The sequence below is a fragment of the Bos taurus genome, chromosome 20 (genome assembly GCF_002263795.3).
Source record: "Bos taurus isolate L1 Dominette 01449 registration number 42190680 breed Hereford chromosome 20, ARS-UCD2.0, whole genome shotgun sequence".
In the NCBI taxonomy this organism is placed as follows: Eukaryota; Metazoa; Chordata; class Mammalia; order Artiodactyla; family Bovidae; genus Bos; species Bos taurus.
Genome location: NC_037347.1, coordinates 38,972,514 through 38,994,955, shown reverse-complemented (window position 1 = coordinate 38,994,955; position 22,442 = coordinate 38,972,514). Strand labels below are relative to the sequence as shown.

Genomic DNA, 22,442 nt, shown 5'->3' with positions numbered 1-22,442 from the left:
TGCCCTTTTTGTCTTTATTCTATTTCCTATCCTTCTCCCATCCCCACCCTCCTTCCCATCTGTGATTTATTTATCAAGGTCTTGATCTCTAGGGACGTCCACATAGACGGTAGCTGATAAAATTTAGTATCTTCCAGGGGTCGTTTCATCTTTATGAGGGCCTCTTACAATCTAGAAATCCTTCACTGTGATGGTGGGGTGGCAGGTAGACAAACACAATTATTATTTTAGCCACAGGATCCATTCATCACCTGCCTTTTCTCTTCCTTAGCTTTGATGTGGTTTCCTAGGGAGAGTCATTCCAGCAAAGGAGAAACAGCCCAGGCAGGTCTGCTGGACCCTGCACAATGCAATTCTAAGGGATATGCAGAATCATTTAAGAACTCAGAGGGCAAGACTGACCTGAAGCCCATGACCATTTATTTAAGGGAAAAAAAACTGGAAAACAAAATGCAGAACCTTGCCTTCCTCAAAGGTCACTGCTAGCAAGAGTGACCTTCTAGTTCAGAAGTTAAATTGTTCCCAGTTTCTCTTTTATTTTTGGCAACTGAAACTTTTCTGCCTCTTATGTCTACAAAAAGAAGTGTCACATTCAACTGAAAGACATATCAACTGGTGTATCAGCAAACAAATAATGAAAGAAATGGGAAAGAAAGGAATGATTGTTACTATGCGTTTCTTTTGAGGGCAGTTTTTTGCTGTTCTTCTTTATTTCTTATGTTGATACATGCTACTCTGGTTTTATTAATTATCCATGATGATTTAAATCCCCCTCCCTCCTTCACCCCAGTTAACTTGTTCATTCCTGTTGATGGGTGTTTCCCTCATTTTTTTCTTACAATGCTGTAGTGAACCTTCTCTAGCTCAAAGCCAGGCACAAATGCAGAGATGTGGCCATTTTTCCCCAACCACTGTCACTCTGTCTTCCACATCCTTTTCCAGGGAGCCCTATTCCTCCACCCCATATTCAAGCCCCTCTGTTTGGGCTCCATCTCTTTGCTCCTACTGTCTGACCAGGCCCTTGTTTCCACAACCTGTTTTGGGATTTGCCAACTTGACTTTACCTTTGGGAACTCCTCCAGGACGAGGCTTTTGTTTCTGCCTTCCAGCTTAAGACTGGAGAGAATAGGTAAGAGCTCCACCCCAAGCTCCACAAAGCCTGTGGGACCTGCCATACCTGGACCAGCTCTCTCCTGGCCCCTGCCTGACCAGACTGAAAGCCCAGAGGTGCAAGAAGGGGCCTGGCTTAGTCAGATCCCTGATAGATGTTCAGCTCAGGCACAAGGCCTGGCACATGTATAATCTCAAGGATGACTGTAAAGTTATTTTATGACTTAGTAGGTTAATTTCCATTACTTTTAGGTGTCAACTGCCTTGTAGAAATAATAAAGATTAAAGATAGATAGATAAATAGATAGATCTGTCATAAGCCCAATATCTAGTGATTGATGTAGAATACACACGTAAGTGCCTCAATCCAAGGGAGAATCTGTGAATCAAGATGAAAAAGCCTTTTGTATGCTTTGCCTCCAGAGTTTCTAAGAACAAGCCTTTTAAGCATCAACATTTCAGATGCCATACCATGCCAAAATTTTCTGCAGTGTTGCACGCCTTGCTCTTTTTTCTCCCAACACAAAGACATGTCTTCTCAATGAGAACATTATTTGTCAGTAAGACTTCAAAGACTGCCCCTAATTTCCTGGTCTGATCAGAGAGTACACTTTCTCAAACAACGTTCTTCCACACTCACTTTTTTGTCCTTCCTATTTAACTATTTCTCTATGATCATGTACACAAAGTAAGAGAATGCTGAGAAGCAAAAGGAAGAAAAGGATTTAAATCACCTAAAATCCCACTAAACAGGGGCAACTCCTGTTTACATTTGGTGGTATATTATTTGAGAATTTCTCCCATGTGAATACATATATAAATTATCTATGGCATAATATTATATATGTGCATATATATTACAAATACACACACATACACCCTCTTCATGTGATCTGTCTGATTGTTTTCATAAACCTCAACTTAGTTTCCCTGTGTACCATCTCTTGTTATCAAAAAATTCTTTCTCAGTCTTCTTTGATGAAACCATCTCTTTGTTAACAACTTCTCCCAGTTACATCTTTTTGTGGCTTTCCCCCAAACCAAGAATTTCACTAAATGCTCATCTGCTTCAAAAACCATCACTTCCAAATTTCATCTTTTTCAACCCTCTTTTTTGATTTTTTAAATGAAGAAGTAATTCAAATATCACAAAATTCACCTTTTTAAAGTACACAAGCCAGTGTTTTTTATGGTATGGTCTCAAGGTTCAGCATTCATCACTATAGTTAATTTCAGGGCATTTTTGTCACAACCAAAAGAAACCCTGAAATATCAATAGTCACTCCCCATTACCCTCACCCACCAGCTCCTGGCAACTAGTAATCTACTTTTGGTCTCTATTTATCTGTTCTGGACATTTTATACAAATAGAATCAGTAAATATATGGTATTTTGTGATTGGATCCTTTCACTTTGCATAATATCTTTGATGTTCACTGATGTCATAGCATGTGCATGCATGCATGCTAAGTTGCTTTAGTCATGTCCAACTCTTTGTGACCCTATAGACTATAGTCCACCAGGCTCTTCTATCCATGGGATTCTCCAGGCAATAATACTGGAATGGGTTGCCATGCCCTCCTCCAGGGGATCTTCCCAACCCTGGGATTGAAACCACGTCTCCTGTAGCTCCTGTATTGCAGGGAGATTCTTGACCACTGAGCCACCGGGGAAGCCCCTATGTCATAGTATATATTATTTCATTCCTTTCTATGGCTGAATATTATTTCATTGTTTGGATCACTACATTTTGTTAACCCTTTTATCCACTGTTATGTGGTGGATATTTGAGTTGTTTTCCCCTTTTGGATACTATGAATTGTGCTTCTATTAACATTCATGTACAAACATTTATGTGTCTGTTTTCAATTTTGGGGGTAGATATTTAGTAGTGGAATTGCTGGATCATATAACTTTATGCTTAACTTTTTGAGGAAATACCAAATTCTTTTCTGAAGTTGCTGCACCATTTTGTACATCCATCAGCAGAATATGAGGGTTCTATTCTCTACACAGCCTCACCAACACTTGCTATAATCTGTCATTTTGATCACAGCAAGCCTAGTAAGTACAAAGTAGAATCATATTATGGTTCTGATTTATACCTCTCAAGTGAATAATAATGCTGAACATCTTTTAATTTGCTTATGGGCCATCTGGATACCTTTTTTGAAGAAATACCTATTCAGATTTTTGCCTGTTTTTAAAATTGGGTTATTTGTCTTTGTATTGCTCTAAATTTAACCTTAAAATTTTTTTAATTTTTTAAATTATGAAAGTATGACACCACATTTACAGGGGACTTGGAAAATACAGAACAAAGTTACATATAGTTCCACTATGTATTATAATTATTTTTTAAGCAGATAAATTAAGATTTTTCATTGGAGTTTCAATATCAAACTGTCAAAAATTATTATGATGAATAGACAGAAAAGCAGAAAGCTACAGTAGACCTGAAAAGGACTATGAACCAATTCAACATATTTAAGATTTATGCAATTTTCACACAAGAGCAGGGTACAAATCCTAATCAAGTTCTCATAGACTATAAACCAGGAGACACTATAACATATCCATGGACATAAAACAGGGCATAAAACAAAACAAAAAAAATTCATGGTCTAAAAGTATAGAAATCATACAGAGTCTGTTCTTTTATTACTATGGAATTATAGTAGAAATCAACATTAAAAGATATTTGAAAATAACCCACATATTTTCAAGTGTAATGTGACATTTACCCAGAGAGATCTTTGACTTAGCCATTGAAAGCCTCAAGAAGGTTAAAACACTGAAAAAGCACAGAGGGTGATTGCAGAGAAGGAAGTATTTAAATGAGAAGTGAAGTGTCAGATGCTTAGTCTTGTCCGACTCTTTGTGACCCTGTGAACTGTAGCTCACCAGGCTCCTCTGTCCATGGAATTTGGCCCCAGTCAAGAATACTGGAGTAGGTAGCCATTCCCTTCCCCAGGGGATCTTTGTGACTGAGGGATTGAACTCGAGTCTCCTGCATTGCAGGCAGATTCATTACCATTTAAATGAGAAATTAATGTGAAGGATACTTTAAAAACTCCATGTATTTGGAAATTAAATGTCCACTTTTAAATGAAGAGTGTATCTAAGAAGCTTATGAAAATATGATAATTAGAAAATATTTGTAATAATAAAAATGAAAAGAGAATTTATCAGAATTTGTTGCATGCAGCTGAAGCTGCTCAATGCAAGTAAATACAATGTGGAATCTTGAATAAGGTATGAAAATAAATAATGGACTAGCATAAAATTTTGTGAAATTTGAACAAATCTGTACTTTAGTTAATAATACTGTATCACATCTTAATTTCCTGTTTTTTTTTTAAACATAATATTTCTTTATATTTTCAGAATTGGATTAGAAATTTCACACCTCATTCAAATTTTTTTAAAAAGATCACTAAAATAATAAGCTTTCTAGACTTTCAGCAGTAATATTAGATGTAAACTTATTTGAAACCAGATATTTGCTGCTCAGTTGCAAACTAAGTCTTCAGGAAAGATGATATGAAGGAACATTTCTACATTAGATCTTCATCTTACCACTTGCCCATAGAAACCAAATACTTGGCTCTTACACATCATAGACACCAAGAGTCGGCCATCTGTGCCATCATCTACAGTTTTCATGATTTATGGGGGTTGAAGATAGTTATGTGGCTTGTGAAGGAACTAGCTTGCAATCAGGATATACATTGTTAAAATCTGGTTGCCTATACAAAATGCAAAATGTTCATTGTATGTTCCATAGAAAACAGCATAGGGAAGAGATGGTTTAGTTACTGATGTTAGTTGTTACAATGGCTAACTTTACTTGGACATAAATGCAAAGGAGCAGATGAATCCTAGCAAAGTTTGCTCTATGATGAAAGTTTCCTTATCCCATTGAATTATATTATGAAAGTATGGTCTGTTGGAAAAACCTTTTGCCTATGAATATAGTAAAACCACATTTTAACAACGTGCCAAATCTTCTTAGAAAAATCGTATTTAAAGAAACAAGTTATATTTATGAAAACATTACCAATCACTGTTAATATATTGGTTAAGTAAAAATGAAATAAAAAGTGCAAATATAATCCAGTCCTGAATATTCTAATTGTGTGAATAAACATCTCACTGAAAGTTTGAGATAGCACTTCTTAAAGTGTGTCCATCCTGGCTAAAGCTTCCATCAGTGACGAACTGTCTCTTAACAAGGATGTCATAAGAATTCCTGGGACCTTTCCAATGACCTTTCAGTCCTTCTTAAACAGTTTAAGACTGGTTGCTGGCTTTCACTGTTCTCAGGACAAAGACCTCAAGGCTCTTCTCACCTGTGAACTCTGCTCTTTGCATCACTGTTTCTCCCAGTCAGCCCTGGCCCACCTCACACCACGCAGGCTGGTCTCAAAAATCTCTCCTCTGTCCATGGGAATGGTTTTTCCTTCCCCTTGGTACCCATACTACCCACTCAGTATCTATCTAGCACATAGTGAGGGAGCTGCAAAGGTTTGCTGAGAAAATGACAGGCTATATTTGCCATGCTAATCCTCGCTTCCTGATTTGGCTCATAAGTTCACCCTGCCATTAAAGTTTCATGTGTGTTAAAATTTGGCCCATCCCTCAATATTTACTTCTCTGTGGAGCTTCAGCCATGCAACAGTCTTTTACTGTGGAGAAGACAATGGCACCCTACTCCAGTACTCTTGCCTGGAAAATCCCATAGATGGAGGAGCCTGGTAGGCTGCAGTCCATGGGGTCGAGAAGAGTCGGACACGACTGAGAGACTTCACTTTCACTTTTCACTTTCATGCATTGGAGAAGGAAATGGCAACCCACTCCAGTGTTCTTGCCTGGAGAATCCCAGGGACAGGGGAGCCTGGTGGGCTGCCGTCTATGGGGTCGCACAGAGACGGACACGACTGAAGTGACTTAGCAGCAGCAGCAGCAGTTAAAGACCGGGTGAATAGAATAGACGTGATAATAGTAGAGATATGGGCCTTGCTCACATAGAGCTTCCAGTCCAGCATGGTGGTATAATTACACGCAAATGAACAGATGAAGAACCATCTATCATTGTAAGTGCTTAGGGAGCACTGGGGGCCACACTGACTTCATATGGCACTCATCTATGCTTCTCATTTGGACATTTATTGCACATCTGTGCAATAGAGTTAATACTGTTACTGTACAGTTAGTTTTTAAAAGAAAGTATGTATCTCCTACCTCTCATTCAAGACTGAAAGTGTTTCTGAGAGCAGTGGCATATGGTGGGTATTTAAGAATATGTCATTGATTACCATGTCCTTGGGCAAAAGCACTGAGAAGCATATTCAGTTAAATTCTAAAATGTTTAATTCTTGAGGTTCCATAAATATGACAATTTGTCCTAATATTTGTACTGGTATATGTAGTTGAAGGTCAATGACCAGCCAGCTAACTTCTGTTGACAAGTTTTACATTGGAATGCCACTGGCCAAGAGTGATCTCTTTACGGACTAGGATTTATCAAAGTCATGATTAATAATTCTGGCATTAACTAATCAGGCATTTGCTGTTGTTTAGTCACTCAGTTGTGTCTGACTCTGTGACTCCATGCACTGCAGCACACCAGGCTTCCCTGTCTTTCACTATCTCCTGGAGTTTACTCAAACTCATCTCCAGTGAGTTGATGGTGTCATCCAACCATCTCATCCTCTGTCGTCCTCTTCTCCTCCTGCCCTCAATATTTTCCAGTATCAAGGTCTTTTCCAATGAGTCAGCTCTTCGCATCAGGTGGCCGATGTATTGGAGCTTCAGTTTCAGCATCAGCTCTTCCAATGAATATTCAGGGTTGATCTCCTTTAGAATTGACTAGTTTGATCTTCTTACTGTCCAAGGGACTCTCAAGCGTCTTTTCCAGCACCACAATTCGAAAGCATCAATTCTTTGGCAATCAGCCTTCTCTATGGTCCAACTCTCACATCCATACATGACTACTGGAAAAACCATAGCTTCAACTAGACGGGCCTTTGTTGGCAAAAGTGATGTCTTTGCTTTTTAACACACTCTCTAGGTTGGTCATAGCTTTTCTTCTAAGGAGCAAGCACCTTTTAAAAATTTCATGGCTGCAGTCACTGTCTGCTGCCAAGAAAATAGTCTGTCACTGTTTACATTTCTTTTGTCTCTATTTGCTATGAAGTGATGGGACTGAACGCCATGATCTTCATTTCTTGAATGTTGAGTTTAAGCCAGCTTTTTTCACTCTCCTCTTTTACCTTCATCAAGAGGCTTTTTTGTTCCTCTTTACTTTCTGCCATTAGGGGGGTATCATCTGCATATCTGAGTCAGGCATTAGGTCTACCTATTAGTTTAATACAAGTTAAGCTGATCTAACACAAGGGTGAGATATACCCTTTAATACAAGTCAAGTTGGTCTAATACAAGGGTGAGATATACCTTCCAGCTGGCGAAGTAATAACAAGGATGATTTGGCACACTTAATTTTAGTAAGGTTGTGGGGGAGAGATGCTGTATGCTTATATTAATTTTGAATTGTTTAATGGAACCATTAAATTCAGAAACATTTCTAAGCAGAAAATTTCTTAATGGGTATCTCTATGCCTATAAGCAAGAGATGCTGCTCAGATTATATTATTCTTCTAAAAGAGAATCCTTCCGTCTCTCTTAATATGTTTAATACTACCAATCTACAATATTCAGTTTTTGTAACATCAGAACTCATTTATAGATTAAGTGCAATTTTCTGTGAAGTAAGGAAAAAAATGGAGGCTAAAATAACTTGACCCGGTAAATTTCTTTTTTATGATTAAGGGGAATAGATCCTAAAAGCTTCCTAAGTGGGAAAGGCTCTTAGGAGAGAGCGAGCACCATGGCAACCCCAGGTTCTGTGTGCGCAAGACCTTGGCTCTGATGCTATCTTCCTCTGCCCACACTCACTGAAATATTTCTGTAGGTTCTTCTCTCTGGGTCTCTTCCATGGAGTCTTGACAGCTGTTTTAAGGTCTTCAACTCTTGTCAGGTTGAATTAACAAGTGATCATATGTGGTTGAGATGGGGGGCACTCCGAGGATGTCACATGACATCCGACCCATGTTCACTGAATGTTTTCATGATATATTTTCTACCTTGGAGAGCATTACATGCTGGTTCACAGTCTCATGCCAACAGGCTTTGTGGGCATTCTTTACACAGAGTATGTAGAATCTTCCAGACAAATAAAACCTTTGTGAACAAAAATCTGCCAGGTTTAACCATCATCTGTTTACATGCTAGGTCAAATAAAGAACTAAGTGAAGTAAGCCACAGCAAAAGACAAATACTGCATGATATATCACTTATATGTTGTATTAAAAAATACAACAAACTAGTGAATATAACAAAAAAGGAGCAGACTCACAGATACAGAGAAAAAACTAGTGGTTACCAGTGAGGAGAGGCAGGGGCAGGGGCAGTATAGCGATAGGGGAGTAAGGTACAAACTATTAGGTGTAAGACAAGCTACAAGAGTAGTGCCAAAGAGATCAGACCAGTCAGTCCTAAAGGAAGTCAACCCTGAACATTCATTGGAAGGAGTGACGCTGAAGCTGAAGCTCAATACTCTGGCCACTGGATGTGAAGAGCTGACTCACTGGAGAAGAGCCTGATGCTGGGAAAGGTTGAAGGCAAAAGGAGAGGGGGGCGGCAGAGGATGAAAAGGTTGGATGGCATCACCAACTCAAAGGACATGAACTTGAACAAACTCCAGGAGATAGTGAAGGACAGAGGAACCTGGCATGCTGCAGTCCATGGGGTCTCAAGGACTCAGATATGACTTAGCGATTGAAGAATAACAACAACAAGAAGGATATACTGTACAACACAAGGAATATATCCAATATTGTATAATAACTATACATGGAGTATAACCTTTAAAAATTGTGACTCACTATATTGTACATCTGTAACATATAATATTGTACATCAGCTATACTTCAATTAAAAATAAGAAAACAAACAAACAAAAACCAACAAACAGACAAAAAGAACAAACAATAATTGTTGACCTAAAGAAACCAATTCTACCTAAGGCAATAAGTTAGCAGGCCCAAAACAATGCCTTCTTCAAGTGAAAGGTCACTATTGCCAGAAATACTTTTTCCGTCTGTGAATTAAGTGATTGCATGTTCTATACAGTAGATAGATTTCCAGGCAGATAGATTTTAACAGTCATAAGCAGTAAAAGAAATAATGAAGGAAAAGAACAAAGTGATCATGAGAAACAACTTTCATCTTCATTTGATTCTCACTCGCATTTCATCCCCACTCAAAATTTGAGGATAGGAAGGAATCGACAAGTTGAAAGAGTCCTAGGAGATGCACATATGTGGAAAAATGTTGTCATCTTACATAATCACTGAATTGTGATTCAGGAGCACACTAATGAAGCATAATAGTTCTCAACATTTTGTAATAATGTTGGTTTTATAGACAACCTAAGGAGAAAGGAAACAATTTACACGGTCATTCTAGACACCATCCAGATTCCAAAGAGACTCTCTGGAGTTGTCTGTGGTCTCCCTGTCATATTTACTGGGAGTGTGAAAAATAAGCTTGTCCTACAATATGTGATGGGTCATTTAAAGTTAGGAGAGAGCTGCCTTAATTCACAGAGAAACGATGTAACTCTCAGGACTGGAAAACATTTGCTGTTTCCCCAGAGATCCATTTCATTTGGATAAATGAGCCAGCAGAATCTCAAGAGCTGCCTGATATGTCCTGAGAGGGATGTTTGAAATCTTTCTCCCCTTCCTTTCATTAGCTGCCAGTCTAATAAAGTTGAGAGTGTGAGAAATTCATCTAATAAAGATGTATAATAAAATTCACCTAATAAAGATGAGAGTGTGAGAAATTCAAAGGATCAAAGGAGGAATGAATGGCTCCTAGACCTCAACAAGCCCTCTCAGCGTAAAACACGAGGTAATTATCAAGAGAAGAAATTAAACCCTCTTTCCTGTTTTTCTCCTCTTTTCCCGTGGTGATGTAGATGCTCTTAGGATAAGAGCAAAATTTAGGGTAGATATAATTAGGTTGTCAACCAGATGTTACTGCACTTTCAACATGGGAGCAGATGAACAATCTGGATGAAGCCTTGATTTTTATTTCTCTTGGGGAACCGTGGAGCCAAAATATAGCCACAGGAAACAGTGGAAATCCCAGGGACTTGGCTACACTTCCATTCTCTTTGGGCTCCACTACTTAAAAAAAGTCACTGGACTCTGTTCCATTGCTTCATGGGACTCAGCTGTCATTCACTCCACTTACAGGATTCATCACCCCTGAATGGGCCCCTAAAATGTTCATTATTACCAAAGACACAGCCATGTTTGACTTCTCCTTTTCTCGATATCACAAATCAAAAAAAGCATACACATTTGTTGTAAGCTGATACCATGTTTAAATTCTTTCATGCCCTTAAGAAATAATAATGATTACTCCTTGTCTAATAAGCACCAACCTTTACTGCATGCTCACTATGTACCTGGCACAGTTCTCATGTTTCAGGTACATTCACAGACTTTAGGCTCACAATGGGAGTGGAAGGCAAGGGTTAAACTTTTTACCTTACAGCTGCAGGAGTGAAGGCATAAGTCAAGGTAGCCCATCCAAGTTCATGGAGTATAATGAGGGCGAAGTCAGGGTTTGAACCCTTGTGGGCTCTGCTTCCATAGCCCAGGCCTTCACCCATACTGGGCACTGACTTTTGTGATCTGATGGCCTTTGAGAGAGTATTTTTAAATTTTCAAACCTCTGAGCTTTCCTGTTTCTCAGACTTTCCAGGCATGAAATAGTTCACATAAGAAAGTGAATTATTTACTTTGTGGAATTCAGAGATCATAAACCCACCTTTATTGCTCATCCACTTAAAAACATCAAATAACTATTCTCTTTATAATTAGCAACAACCTGGGCTTCCCAAGTGGTGCTAGTAGTAAAGAATCCACCTACTAATGCAGGAGACATAAGGAATGTGGGTTCGATCCGTGGGTTGGGAAGATCCCCTGGAGGAGGGCATTGAAACCAGTATTCTTGACTGGAGAATTCCATGGACAGAGGAGCCTGGTGGGCTACAGTCCACAGGGTTGCAAAGAGTAGGACATGATTGAAATAACTTAGCGTAAGTAAATCTCTAGTCCAATCTCCCATTGAAGGGAAATCATCCCACTTCAGCCTCTGCTACTCGTGTCTCCTCCTTCAGCCACTGAATCAGCACATGAAGCACCAAGAATGGCACCAACCTGCAGGATTTGCGCACTGAAGACAGCTCCAATTGCTAGAAAAACCTGGGTATCCTATAATCTCCTTCCACTGGTACTACTTTTCACATTTGAAACAAAGAAGAATGCCTCTTCTTCCTCTTCTATATGAGCACTTTAAAGAGCAGATAGCCACCCCATTCCTCTGGGGCTTTCTCTTTTACAGAAAACAAAATCTCAATTTTTTCCCCTCGCATTTCTCTGGTTCACCCATCTGCTTTCTTGTTGCCTCCTACTGGACACACTATGAGTTGCCAATGCCCCTAGTCAAAGGTTCATCACAGAATTAGGTACAGGGACCTCAGTGTGTCCTAGCTTTAAGCCTTGGGTCCTACATTAAAGCTGGCAGGTCTGTGGCATGCCTTCCACAGCCAGAAAGTGTGGCCTGATCCCAGATCCTGTGTCTCTCTCCCATGGAGCCCGTTGCATTTGCTTCATTTAGGCCAAGAGTCTTCAGGACACAGAAAAGACTTCAGACTCCTAACTCTTAGACTCCATGCATTTTCCCTTTCATTTTACACATAGAAAAGGACAATGAGCTCAAATGAAATCCTGGCCCTGAGTTAGTCCATTTGAAGTTAACTGTAGACACACATGTGGGCATGTGACCGTTTCATTTTAGAGAGCCCGGAACTGACTGGAGTGTTGAAATCTCAGGGTTATAGACTGATAAGTCTCTGAGAAAAACAAAACAAGTGTGCTATTTGGAGGACCCTGACATCTGCTTTTACCAAGTCATTCATTCAGGGTTACATAAGAGTTTTCAAAATATTTTTCCCATCTGAAAGAAGGCAACCCAAGAAGACTTGAATTTATTCTCAGAGAAAAAGTCACTCTGGAGTACGTTAAGCTAATGTCATACAATCATCTCTTACAGTCTGAATTCTCAGGCATCAAGGGCTTGGCCTCTTCTTGTGCCTTTAGTTATATAATCTTGTTCTTTCAGATTTCGGGGAAGATGGAAAAGAAGTTCTGATGATGGTTGACTGATTCAAAGCTTACTTCTCAGAAGAGTATTTGCTTTTAAGAGAGGCACTCTTAAATGATCAGATGGGAAAAAAAAAAGTAGAACCTGGAGGACTAGAATCAATTAGACATGGACTTGGGGGCCATCACACCACAGAGCCCCTCATCCACAGGAGTCCGTGGGTGAGACCTCCTTCCCTTCCTCACAGGACATGGTTATACTTGGCCAAAGCAGGGACACACTGAGGCTGTAGGTGAGATGTGGTGATGGAGTTCTAAGCACTTTGTATGTATTTATTCAATCTTCCAAATAACACAAGTATCTGTGAGGCACCTGTGGGGTAAGTCACCCAGCTATAATTGCTCAGTTTAGCACAGTGCTACACATATAGTAAGTGCTCAGCCATATAATTGCTACTATGAGTTCAGAATGATAATATTTTGGTATATGTTAAGCCAAGGACCACTTCTGTATTTTATCAACAAAGGAAAGTTTTATTTTGTATAAAAAAGTTCAAGGGACTGCTTGAAGGACTTTAGAGAAACAACTATTATATAAGTCATTATAAAGCTCCCTTGGCTTTCAGATCCCCTTGGACAGGAAGCAAACTGACCTATGAGCCATTAGTCTTATGCTCTAGACTTGAACTTCCTTTATTTCAGACATCTCATCCATGTACTGAGAAAAGACAAAATGAGTTCCCACATCCCTTCCAACCAAAATTCCAGGATATGTTCATTTCACGATGAGTATAGTAACCAAGGAATCTCCTGAGGGCTTACCACTGTTTAGAATTACCTTGAACTATGAATGAAGTTCTCGTTAGGTACTCCCCAAATCAGGCCAGACTACCACAGTTCCTTCTAAGGTAGTATGATTTTATTCTCCCAACACAGCCCGGGTGACTCAAGTGGTAAAGAATCCACCTGCCAATGCAGGAGACACAGGAGACATGGGTTTGATCCCTAGGTCAGAAAGGTACCCTGGAGAAGAAAATGGAAACCCACTCCAATATTCTTGCCTGGAGAATTCCATGGACAGAGGAGCCTGGCGGGCTATAGTCCATGGGGTGGCAAAGAGTCGGACATGACTGAAGTGACTGAGCATGCAGCATATTCTCCCAAAACACCTGTTTCATTGAGATGTCAAATCAAAAAGTCTGCTTTCCTAGAAAAATCTTTCAAGTGAGTTCCCCGAGGTTTTAGGCTTGGGCCTCTTCTAACTAAACTGATAAGGCCCAATGTTTTTCTATCTGTCTGTTCTGGAGCCTGAGGAGGAATCCTATAGGGGCAAAATCTTCATGAAACGTGCTTCTACAAAACACATTAGTCCTGGCTCATTGTGAATCTCTTTGGCTGTCAATAATTAACTCTGGGACTCCTAACTGCAGCAGTCACACCGGTGGAGGGCAGAAATTCTGTTTATACATACACAATGGTGACAACTAGAGGTGAAGGCTTATCACGGGCAAAAAACAACTGTCTCCACTTAGATCAGGTGTCTTTGCAGATCTAAGACCTGCCTGTCGACCCTGCTGGGAGCCTAGGCAGGGAAGTTGAAAACATGCTGCAGCATGTTTTGCAGCATCTGTTTCTGTTCGGAATACGGGGAACACGAGGAATGTTTTCCCAACCAGATCAGTGCATTATATGATGACCAGGTGGTGCTGGTGTAATGGGTTCAAATAACTCACAAAGAGTCGGAAACGACTTAGCGACCGAACAACAACAAGCTGCTAAACATCAAGACTAAACTTCATCTAGACTCACCAGGGAGAGATCTTAGAGATCTTAACGATCTCAGAGGGTGTCTCTTCTCTACCCAGAGGAAGCGCTGATACTCCATGGAGGCCGAAGTTTACTCAGAGGGAGTGGCTCTCCCCAAGACTCCAAGGGGTGCTGGCACTACTTGGAACACCTGTTCTGGTGCACCTGGCCCTTTAGGTCAGGGACGATAGGGTGACGTCAAGACAGTCAGTATAAAACCTCACTGAATCAGACAGGGAGCATAGGGTGGACCTGGCTAATTCCTTTTGCTCCATTTTGATCCAACAGCTTATTTCTAATGTCACACGGAATATTTTCATAAAATCTCATCTATCCGTTGCAAGCTACTTCACACTGGGAAGATGGCTATGACTTCTCTGCTGCTTTGAGAATAAGTATTCTTACTTGCTTGGTCCCATTCCTGGGACCGACCTGGCAGCTCTCAAGAATCAGGCCCCTGCTCTTGCTGGGGTTGGTGCCAGGGCACACAAGGTGGCCTGTGGCTGGGATGTTCTGAGGGTAATCGGAGGCAGCTCGTGTGCAGCAGGAAGGGCACCAAACCAGCAGAGTCCCAGCTTTCCTCCTCAGTAGCTAGGGATCTTGGTCAAGTCAGTTTCCTTATCTATAAAATGGGTATAAGAATCTCTATCTCAGAAGGTTGTTCTGCAGGGTAAATGTAAGCAGTCTGACACATTATAGACAGAGGATGGATGACTGTCATTAATGGGATGGGCCCCAGGTGGGGGTCATGATACCAGAGTCCTAGGTTCCTCCCCTTGTTAATTCAATGACCATGAGCCACTCACTTCTCAGCCTTCTCTACCTTCTCTAGGGGATTTCCAAGATCTTTTTTTTTCACCTGAAGAGTCCATACTTCATGACTCCAAGCCCCTCAAATAACAGAAAAGGAAACTCAGCCCAGAAAGGTGAAATTCCTTGTCCAGGGTCACAGAGCCTGGGGGGCAACAGAACCGGCAGGTGTCCTCCCCTCCCATTCTAGGGTTTTCCTACTGGAGGGCAGAAGTTTCCTGTTTACCTAGTGAAAAGAGACAGGAATTTGAAGGGCAAGAAGGAGAGAGGGACCTTGCCTTGGCCTTGGAAGTCAGTGTACATGTTTCTAAGATGAGGGTTGTAGGACATCAATCAACAGCAAGGTCCATCCTCTCAAAACTGCTCTGTGGACACCACCCTTCTGGTATCTCCCTCCACTGCAACTCCATATCCCCAGTCTTTTTTCTTAGCACCTACATTTGACTTTGGTCTGTGTCAGCTATCCTGTCTCCCAGGCCTATGCCATCTCCTTAATCCCTGGCTGGTGCCATCATGGGGCAGCTGCCCACAGAGGCCAAGGGGCCTGCTAAGAAGAAGAACCTGGCAATGCCCAGAAAGCTCTACGGAGAAGCCACTGGGTTCTTTTAGGCCCAGCTCTGGCAGATTTCAGCAGCTTCTTTACCTGGAATTACTTGGGGCCACCAGATTTGTTTAACCATCCACACAAAAGATCAACACACCTTATTTATTTTTTAAAGGGCCGATTCTAAGGTGAACTCAGGTGAGCAAACACTTTACTCAGGTCAGCAGCTCCCTTAGGTGGCTTGGGGTCGGACCATGTGGATCACCCTTCAGTAATCTCCATCTCCAAGGCTGGCAAGCTGGCCCTGTCCCAGCCCCCAGGGCTGAGTCACTGACAACGGGAAATTTCCTTCCATGGATTCATCAGGAAGACAGTACCTTCCCTGGTTCCTTTTTAAAAGAAATGGGAATCGTTTTGTTCCCCCTCTGGGCTAGTTGCATCGTCCAGTATGCACAGCTTGGAGAACAGGGAAGAAAAAGCACAGACCTCATTGAGCCACCACATTCTCATCTTGTACCTACCTGTTAGCCAGGAGGATTATCCAAAATCCTCACTTGGTGGGTTATAAGCCCTGACTGACAAAAAAGACACAAGCTGTGAATCACTGGTAAGGCCATGCTGAATTTCAACTCTGCCATCCACTCACCTGGGAGTTTTTAATTTATACCTGGCATAATTTAGCATTATTGAGAACTTCTAGGTGCCAGGCACTGTTCTACAGGCACTAATTCATTTAATTTTCATTGAAGAATCTATTTATGTGGGGTTATGGGTTAAGTTTCTCCAAGCCAGGGTTCAGCAATATGTGAACCATGAACTTCCAGGTGTTCAAGCTGGTTTTAGAAAAGGCAATGATTTTACATAACAAGAGACTGTAAAAGAAAGCAACAGAGTCACTGACAGCACCAGAACAATTAACAAGCGAGCTATTTTTCTGAAAGCCTGCTGTGCCAGCTTGCCTTCCCCTGACAGGAAGCCCGAGGTGGACAGTGTGGAGAAGGATTTCCGAGGAACACCATTTCCAGGTGATTTTATTGCAACAGCCTCCTAAGTGTTCCCTGGGCCTCTGGGCTTGTTCCTTCCAAACTGATCACCACATTTTAGCCAGGACTGCCCTTCTGTAAATGGGATTCTGATCGCACATCTCTCCTGTGCACAGTCCTTCTGTAATCTTCTGTAGCCTCAGCCTTCTTGCCGGCCTCAAAGTCCATCCTGAGCTGCTCTGCCTTCTGGCCTCAGGTCTCCCCCAGTCTCCAGGCCACACACTCAGGGTTCTGGCCACTTCACATCCTAGGTTCCTTGATGCCACCCGCTCTCTAGGGGCCTCTGCTCCCGCACAGGGATCCTCTGGCCAGGAACGTGCTATCCGGGGCCCTTCTCCTCCAAACCTCACCCTCAAGACTCAGGTCAGGCATTGCTGCTGCTGCTGCTAAGTTGCTTCAGTCATGTCTGACTCTGTGTGACCCCATAGACGGCAGCCCACCAGGCTCCCCCCTCCCTGGGATTCTCAAGGCAAGAACACTGGATTGCCATTTCCTTCTCCAGTGCATGATAGTGAAAGTCAAGTCGCTCAGTCATGTCTGACTCTTAGCGACCCCATGGACTGCAGCCCACCAGGCTCTTCCGTCAATGGGATTTTCCAGGCAAGAGTACTGGAGTGGGGTGCCACTGAGGTCAGGCATTAAGTCCTAACAAATTCTTCCCAGAGCAGCTCAGTTGGGTCCCAGGCCATCTCATGCATACCCACTGCCCTGGGGTCTTTCAGGACTACAGACTCCTTCACACTTGTTATCCCCATTACTGGTCCATGTGCCTGTGTCACCAACTAGCTTCTCAGGGACAAGGACTTTCATTTATCTCTATATCATTAAGACCTAACCTGTTATATAACTGGTGCTCAATAAACATTTATGGAGAGAATAAATGATTTGTTGCAAAATGAATAAATGAATGAGTCATAGTTTAATATTATAGCCAGGGCAAGGATCTGGACTCTGTTGTGGGTACCTCTCCTGTCATGTTCCCAGATATTCAGGGTCTCTTGTGAAGGAGCTAGTGCCTCTCTCAGCTCTGTGTCTTGCTCTTCCTGGCTCTGTTTTCTGGGAAGCCCAGACCTCTTGCTGAAGTTTTACCTTTGTTGTGGGTGGGTATTTAAATGTGCTTCAATGCGGGTGGCTGAGAAATACAAGGTAAATGGGAAGAAAGGGCCTAGACTAAGATAGAAGGAAGTTAAGTCTTAAGAGTGTTCTGGAAAGCTGGGGAGAAAAAGTTTGAGTGGGAGGAGGAAAGCAGGGAGTCCCAGTTCCAGGACAGAGTAACGAGCCTCTTAACATTTCCATGCATAGTCCCTCTGATGAAGACAAACACATAGAAACAAGAAAATGAAATGAAAATGTCATGCTGGCGAGCACCCAAATGGTAGATGCCCTCAAAGAAGAGATGGATTGTGGTGTGACACAGGCACTATCTTTCTCTTAGAAATATTTGGAATCAGAGAACTAACTTGGTGGTAGTTCTCTGGGAGCCTGTGTGTGTGTGTGTTAGTTGCTCAGTTGTGTCTGACTCTTTGTGATCCCATGGGCTGTAGCCCACCGGTCTCCTCTATCATGGAATTTTCCAGGCAAGAATACTAGAGTGGGCAGCCATTCCCTTCTCCAGGGGATCTTCCTGACCCAGGGATTGAACCCAGGTCTCCTGCACTGCAGGCAAATTCTTTACTGTCTGAGTCACCAAGCAAGCCCCTATGTGTAAGAAATGCCCCGGAGACCAGCCAGGCTCAGCAGAAAGGGCCAGCTGCCCCAACACTGACAGACGCCTAGCTCTTCCCTGCCTGCTGTGTTTCTGGCTACGTGGAGGTCCTGGGGCCCCTTCTGCTGCCCCATGGTCAAAGGAGCTTCAAGGCTGGCACCTTGGAAACACAGAATCAACACTGGGCCACCCTCTCCATGGGTATGTCCCCTTTCTTCAGGGGCTGTCATTTAGGGGGCCTCAAGGTGGGAAGGCAGTTACTCCTCACCCCACTCACTGACCCTACCTCAACCCTCTGAATCTGATTAACTGTCCACCTTCACCCTCAGCTCCCCAAGAGACAGGGAGCAAAATGTATGTCTCTGGATAAGCCCCACTGTTCAAAACAGGCTTCAGGCCAAGCAGCCCACATTCCTTCCCCCAAATAAGAAATTCTCTGGATTTCCAGTGGTTATGACTCCATGCTTCCACTGCAGGGGCATGGGTTTGGTCCCTGGTTGGGGAACTAAGAGCCCACATGCCACACAGTGCAGCATAAATAAGTAAACAAAACAACTGGTTCTCAAACATTAAAAAAGAAAGAAAGAAGGAAGGAAGAAGAGAAATTCTCAAGCATTCTCTACCCTGGTCCTGACTTTCTGAGTCAGGTGACTATGAACGGGGTATGGACAAATCCCAAGAAAAATACCCTCATTGTCTTACTGGATTCATTCACCCCTTTCTTCACAAGGAGAGAAAGTGATACAGGTATCAAGGAATGCAAGTATCACACTCTGCAGAGGATCTTATCTTAAGCAGTGATCTTGCCCAAGACTAAGGTCTGCTTGGTGAACTCTTTTGCCTGGGGAGCACTACCCATGTGATGAATTTTGATTGGTGAATAGCTATTGACCCTGCAGTTTCTGAGCTGACTTTTCAGCTCACCTGGAGGACCATCCCTTCCACCCAGACTCTAAGCTGCACTCCAACAGCTCCCACACATGAGCTGTTACTGTGTGGCATGGACCTTCTCTCCCCTCAAATATGAACATCTGGAGGGTTTGGCTCATCTCCTCTCACAGCTGTTTCCTAGCACCTGAATCCCCTGCTTGCTCTTCCTGTTTCCATAGTGATTATTTGGGCTAATTCTGCTGCATTGTGATTGGGCTGAAAAATGAACGCTTGGAAAGTTGGATTCTGATCCCTTGGTGAGACCTTTTTTTAACCTGGGATGTGAGGTTAGCTTGAAGCTCCCTTGGTTTTCCTGGTTCCCTACAGCTTGCCTCTGGTTCTGTCCATGGAACATCTCACAAGAGAGATGGATTCTTGGTTGAGGAGGGGAACATCCCAGGCAAGTTTTGCCCCACTGCAATTAAAAAAAAAAAAAAAGGCTCAGCAGAGCGAGCAGTGAAGACCTGCCTGAGATGACCTCAGGAACTTCAGATCTCCTGGTGTCTGGGCAAATTTGCTCTTTAAGAAAGATCTTGGAAGGTTGAAAGGGTTCAACAAATATTTATTGGATGTCTGCATTATACTGGGCTGATGGATGATGTGGTCATTGTTCCTGCCCTCATGAAGTTTTTGTCTATAAGAACAGGAAAGGCGTAGTGGGGGTCAGTGGGGAGCTGGCTTCTCCTACCGAGCATTGGTCTCAAGAACCTGGCTTAGGTTGATTCAGGCCTCTGCACTAATGTTTATTTTTCCACTTCAAACCTTCCTCCTTCTTCCTTCTATGACATCCCTTGGACCTTGCTGCTTTCTTGTCATCCACCCTTTCCATTGTTTCTGTCTTTTATCTCCCCAAATGGATAAAAGTCCTGTGGTACATCCATACAATGTGAGATTACTCAGCACTAAATAAAAAGGCCTCCCTGGTGGCTCAGCAGTAAAGAATCTACCTGCCAATGGAGGAAACGTGGGTTCAGTCCTTATGTTGGGAAGATCCCCTGGAGAAGGAAATGGCAACCCACTCCAGGATTCTTGCCTGGAGAATTCCATGGACAGAGGAGCCTGGCAGACTACAGTCCATGGGGTCACAAAGAGTCAGAAACAATTTAGCAACTAAACAACAAAACAACAAAAAGAAATGAGCTATTGAGCTATGAAAAGACATGCAGGAAATAAAAGACATGCAGCATATAACTAGTTGAAAGAAGCCAGTCTGAAAACACTACAGCCTGTAGGGTTCCAACTATATGAGGAAATTCTATGTGGAAAGGCAAAACTACAGAGAGAGTGAAAAGGGCCATTGGTTGCCAGGGGCTTGGGGGAAAGGAGGCAGGATGATGTGGTGAAGCACAGGGGACTATTAGGGGAGTAAAACTATTCTCTATGACATTGTACCAGGGGATACATGACATTATGCATTTGTCAAAACCATGGACCTTCGCAACACAAAGAGTGAACCCTAATGTAAACTATGGACCTTAGTTGATACTCATGTATCTATACTGGTTCATCACTGTAATAACTGTACCATACTAATGAAGTTCAGTTCAGTTCAGTCACTCAGTTGTGTCCGACTCTTTGCGACCCCATGAATCACAGCGCCAGGCCTCCCTGTCCATCACCACCTCCTGGGGTTCACTCAAACTCATGTCCTTCGAGTCGATGATGCCATCCAGCCATCTCATCCTTTGTTGTCCCCTTCTCCTCCTGCCTCCAATCCCTCCCAGCATCAGGGTCTTTTCCAATGAGTCAACTCTTTGCATGAGGTGGCCAAAGTATTGGGTTTCAGCTTTAACATCAGTCCTTCAGTGAACACTCAGGATTGATCTCCTTTAGAATGGACTGGTTGGATCTCCTTGCAGTCCAAGGGACTCTCAAGAGTCTTTCCCAACACTACAGTTCAAAAGCATCAATTCTTCGGTGCTCAGCTTTCTTCACAGTCCAACTCTCACATCCATACATGACCACTGGAAAAACCATTGCCTTGACTAGACGGACCTTTGTTGGCAAAGTAATGTCTCTGCTTTTGAATATGCTATCTAGGTTGGTCATAACTTTTCTTCCAAGGAGTAAGCGTCTTTTAATTTCATGGCTGCAATTTTAGAACTAACACCCAAAAAAGATGTCCTTTTCATTATAGGGGACTGGAATGCAAAAGTAGGAAATCAAGAAACACCTGGGGTATCAGGCAAACTTGGCCTTGGAGTACGGAATTAAGCAGGGCAAAGGCTAATAGAGTTTTGACAAAAGAAACATAGCAAGAGGGTCATAGCAAACACCCTCTTCCAACAACACAAGAGAAGACTCTACACATGGACATCACCAGATGGTCAACAGCGAAATCATATTGATTATATTCTTTGCAGCCAAAGATGGAGGAGTCAGCAAAAACAAGACTGGGAGCTGACTTTGGCTCAGATCATGAACTCCTTATTGCCAAATTCAGACTTAAATTGAAGAAAGTGGGGAAAACCACTAGACCATTCAGGTATGACCTAAATCAAATCCCTTATGATTATACAGTGGAAGTGAGAAATAGGTTTAAGGGACTAGATCTGATAGATAGAGTGCCTGATGAACTATGGACGGAGGTTCGTGACATTGTACATGAGACAGGGATCAAGACCATCCCCAAGAAAAAGAAATGCAAAAAAGCAAAATGGCTGCCTGGGGAGACCTTACAAATAGCTGTGAAAAAAGAGAAGCAAAAAGGAAAGGAGAAAAGGAAAGATATAAGCATCTGAATGCAGAGTTCCAAAGAATAGCAAGGAGAGATAAGAAAGCCTTCCTCAGCGATCAGTGCAAAGAAATAGAGGAAAACAACAGAAGGGGAAAGACTAGAGATCTCTTCAAGAAAATTAGAGATACCAAGGGAACATTTCATACTAATTCAAGTGTTAATAATAGAGGAATCCATGTGTCAGGGGAGGAGGGATGTGAGAATTCACTGTATTTTCTGTGCAATTTTTTTCTGTAAACCTAAGATTGCTCTAAAAATGAAGTCTGTTAAAAACAAGTAAAACCCAAAAACTTCAGCCCAAATCACCCAGATTTCTCTTGATTCACTCGTATGGGCTCCACTGGGTCTTCACAGTTCACTGTCTGGCCTCCCTCTGCCTCCAGAGGTCTGGAGATGTTTCCAACTTGCCATCAATGCAATGCATCCTGACTTCATCATCTTTTGCTCCCCCTTCCCACATCCCCAGGCCTGATTTGTCAAGTGGCCAAGCAGCTGTGTCCCCATGCTGTGCCCCCAT

General features: G+C 42.4%; 1 protein-coding gene across 11 annotated transcripts in view; it reads right to left on the bottom strand.

Annotated features, from left to right (window-relative positions):
- The window catches only part of PRLR (prolactin receptor), a 192,985-nt gene that overhangs the window by 114,016 nt on the left and 56,527 nt on the right, over positions 1–22,442 (bottom strand). The window lies entirely within an intron of this gene.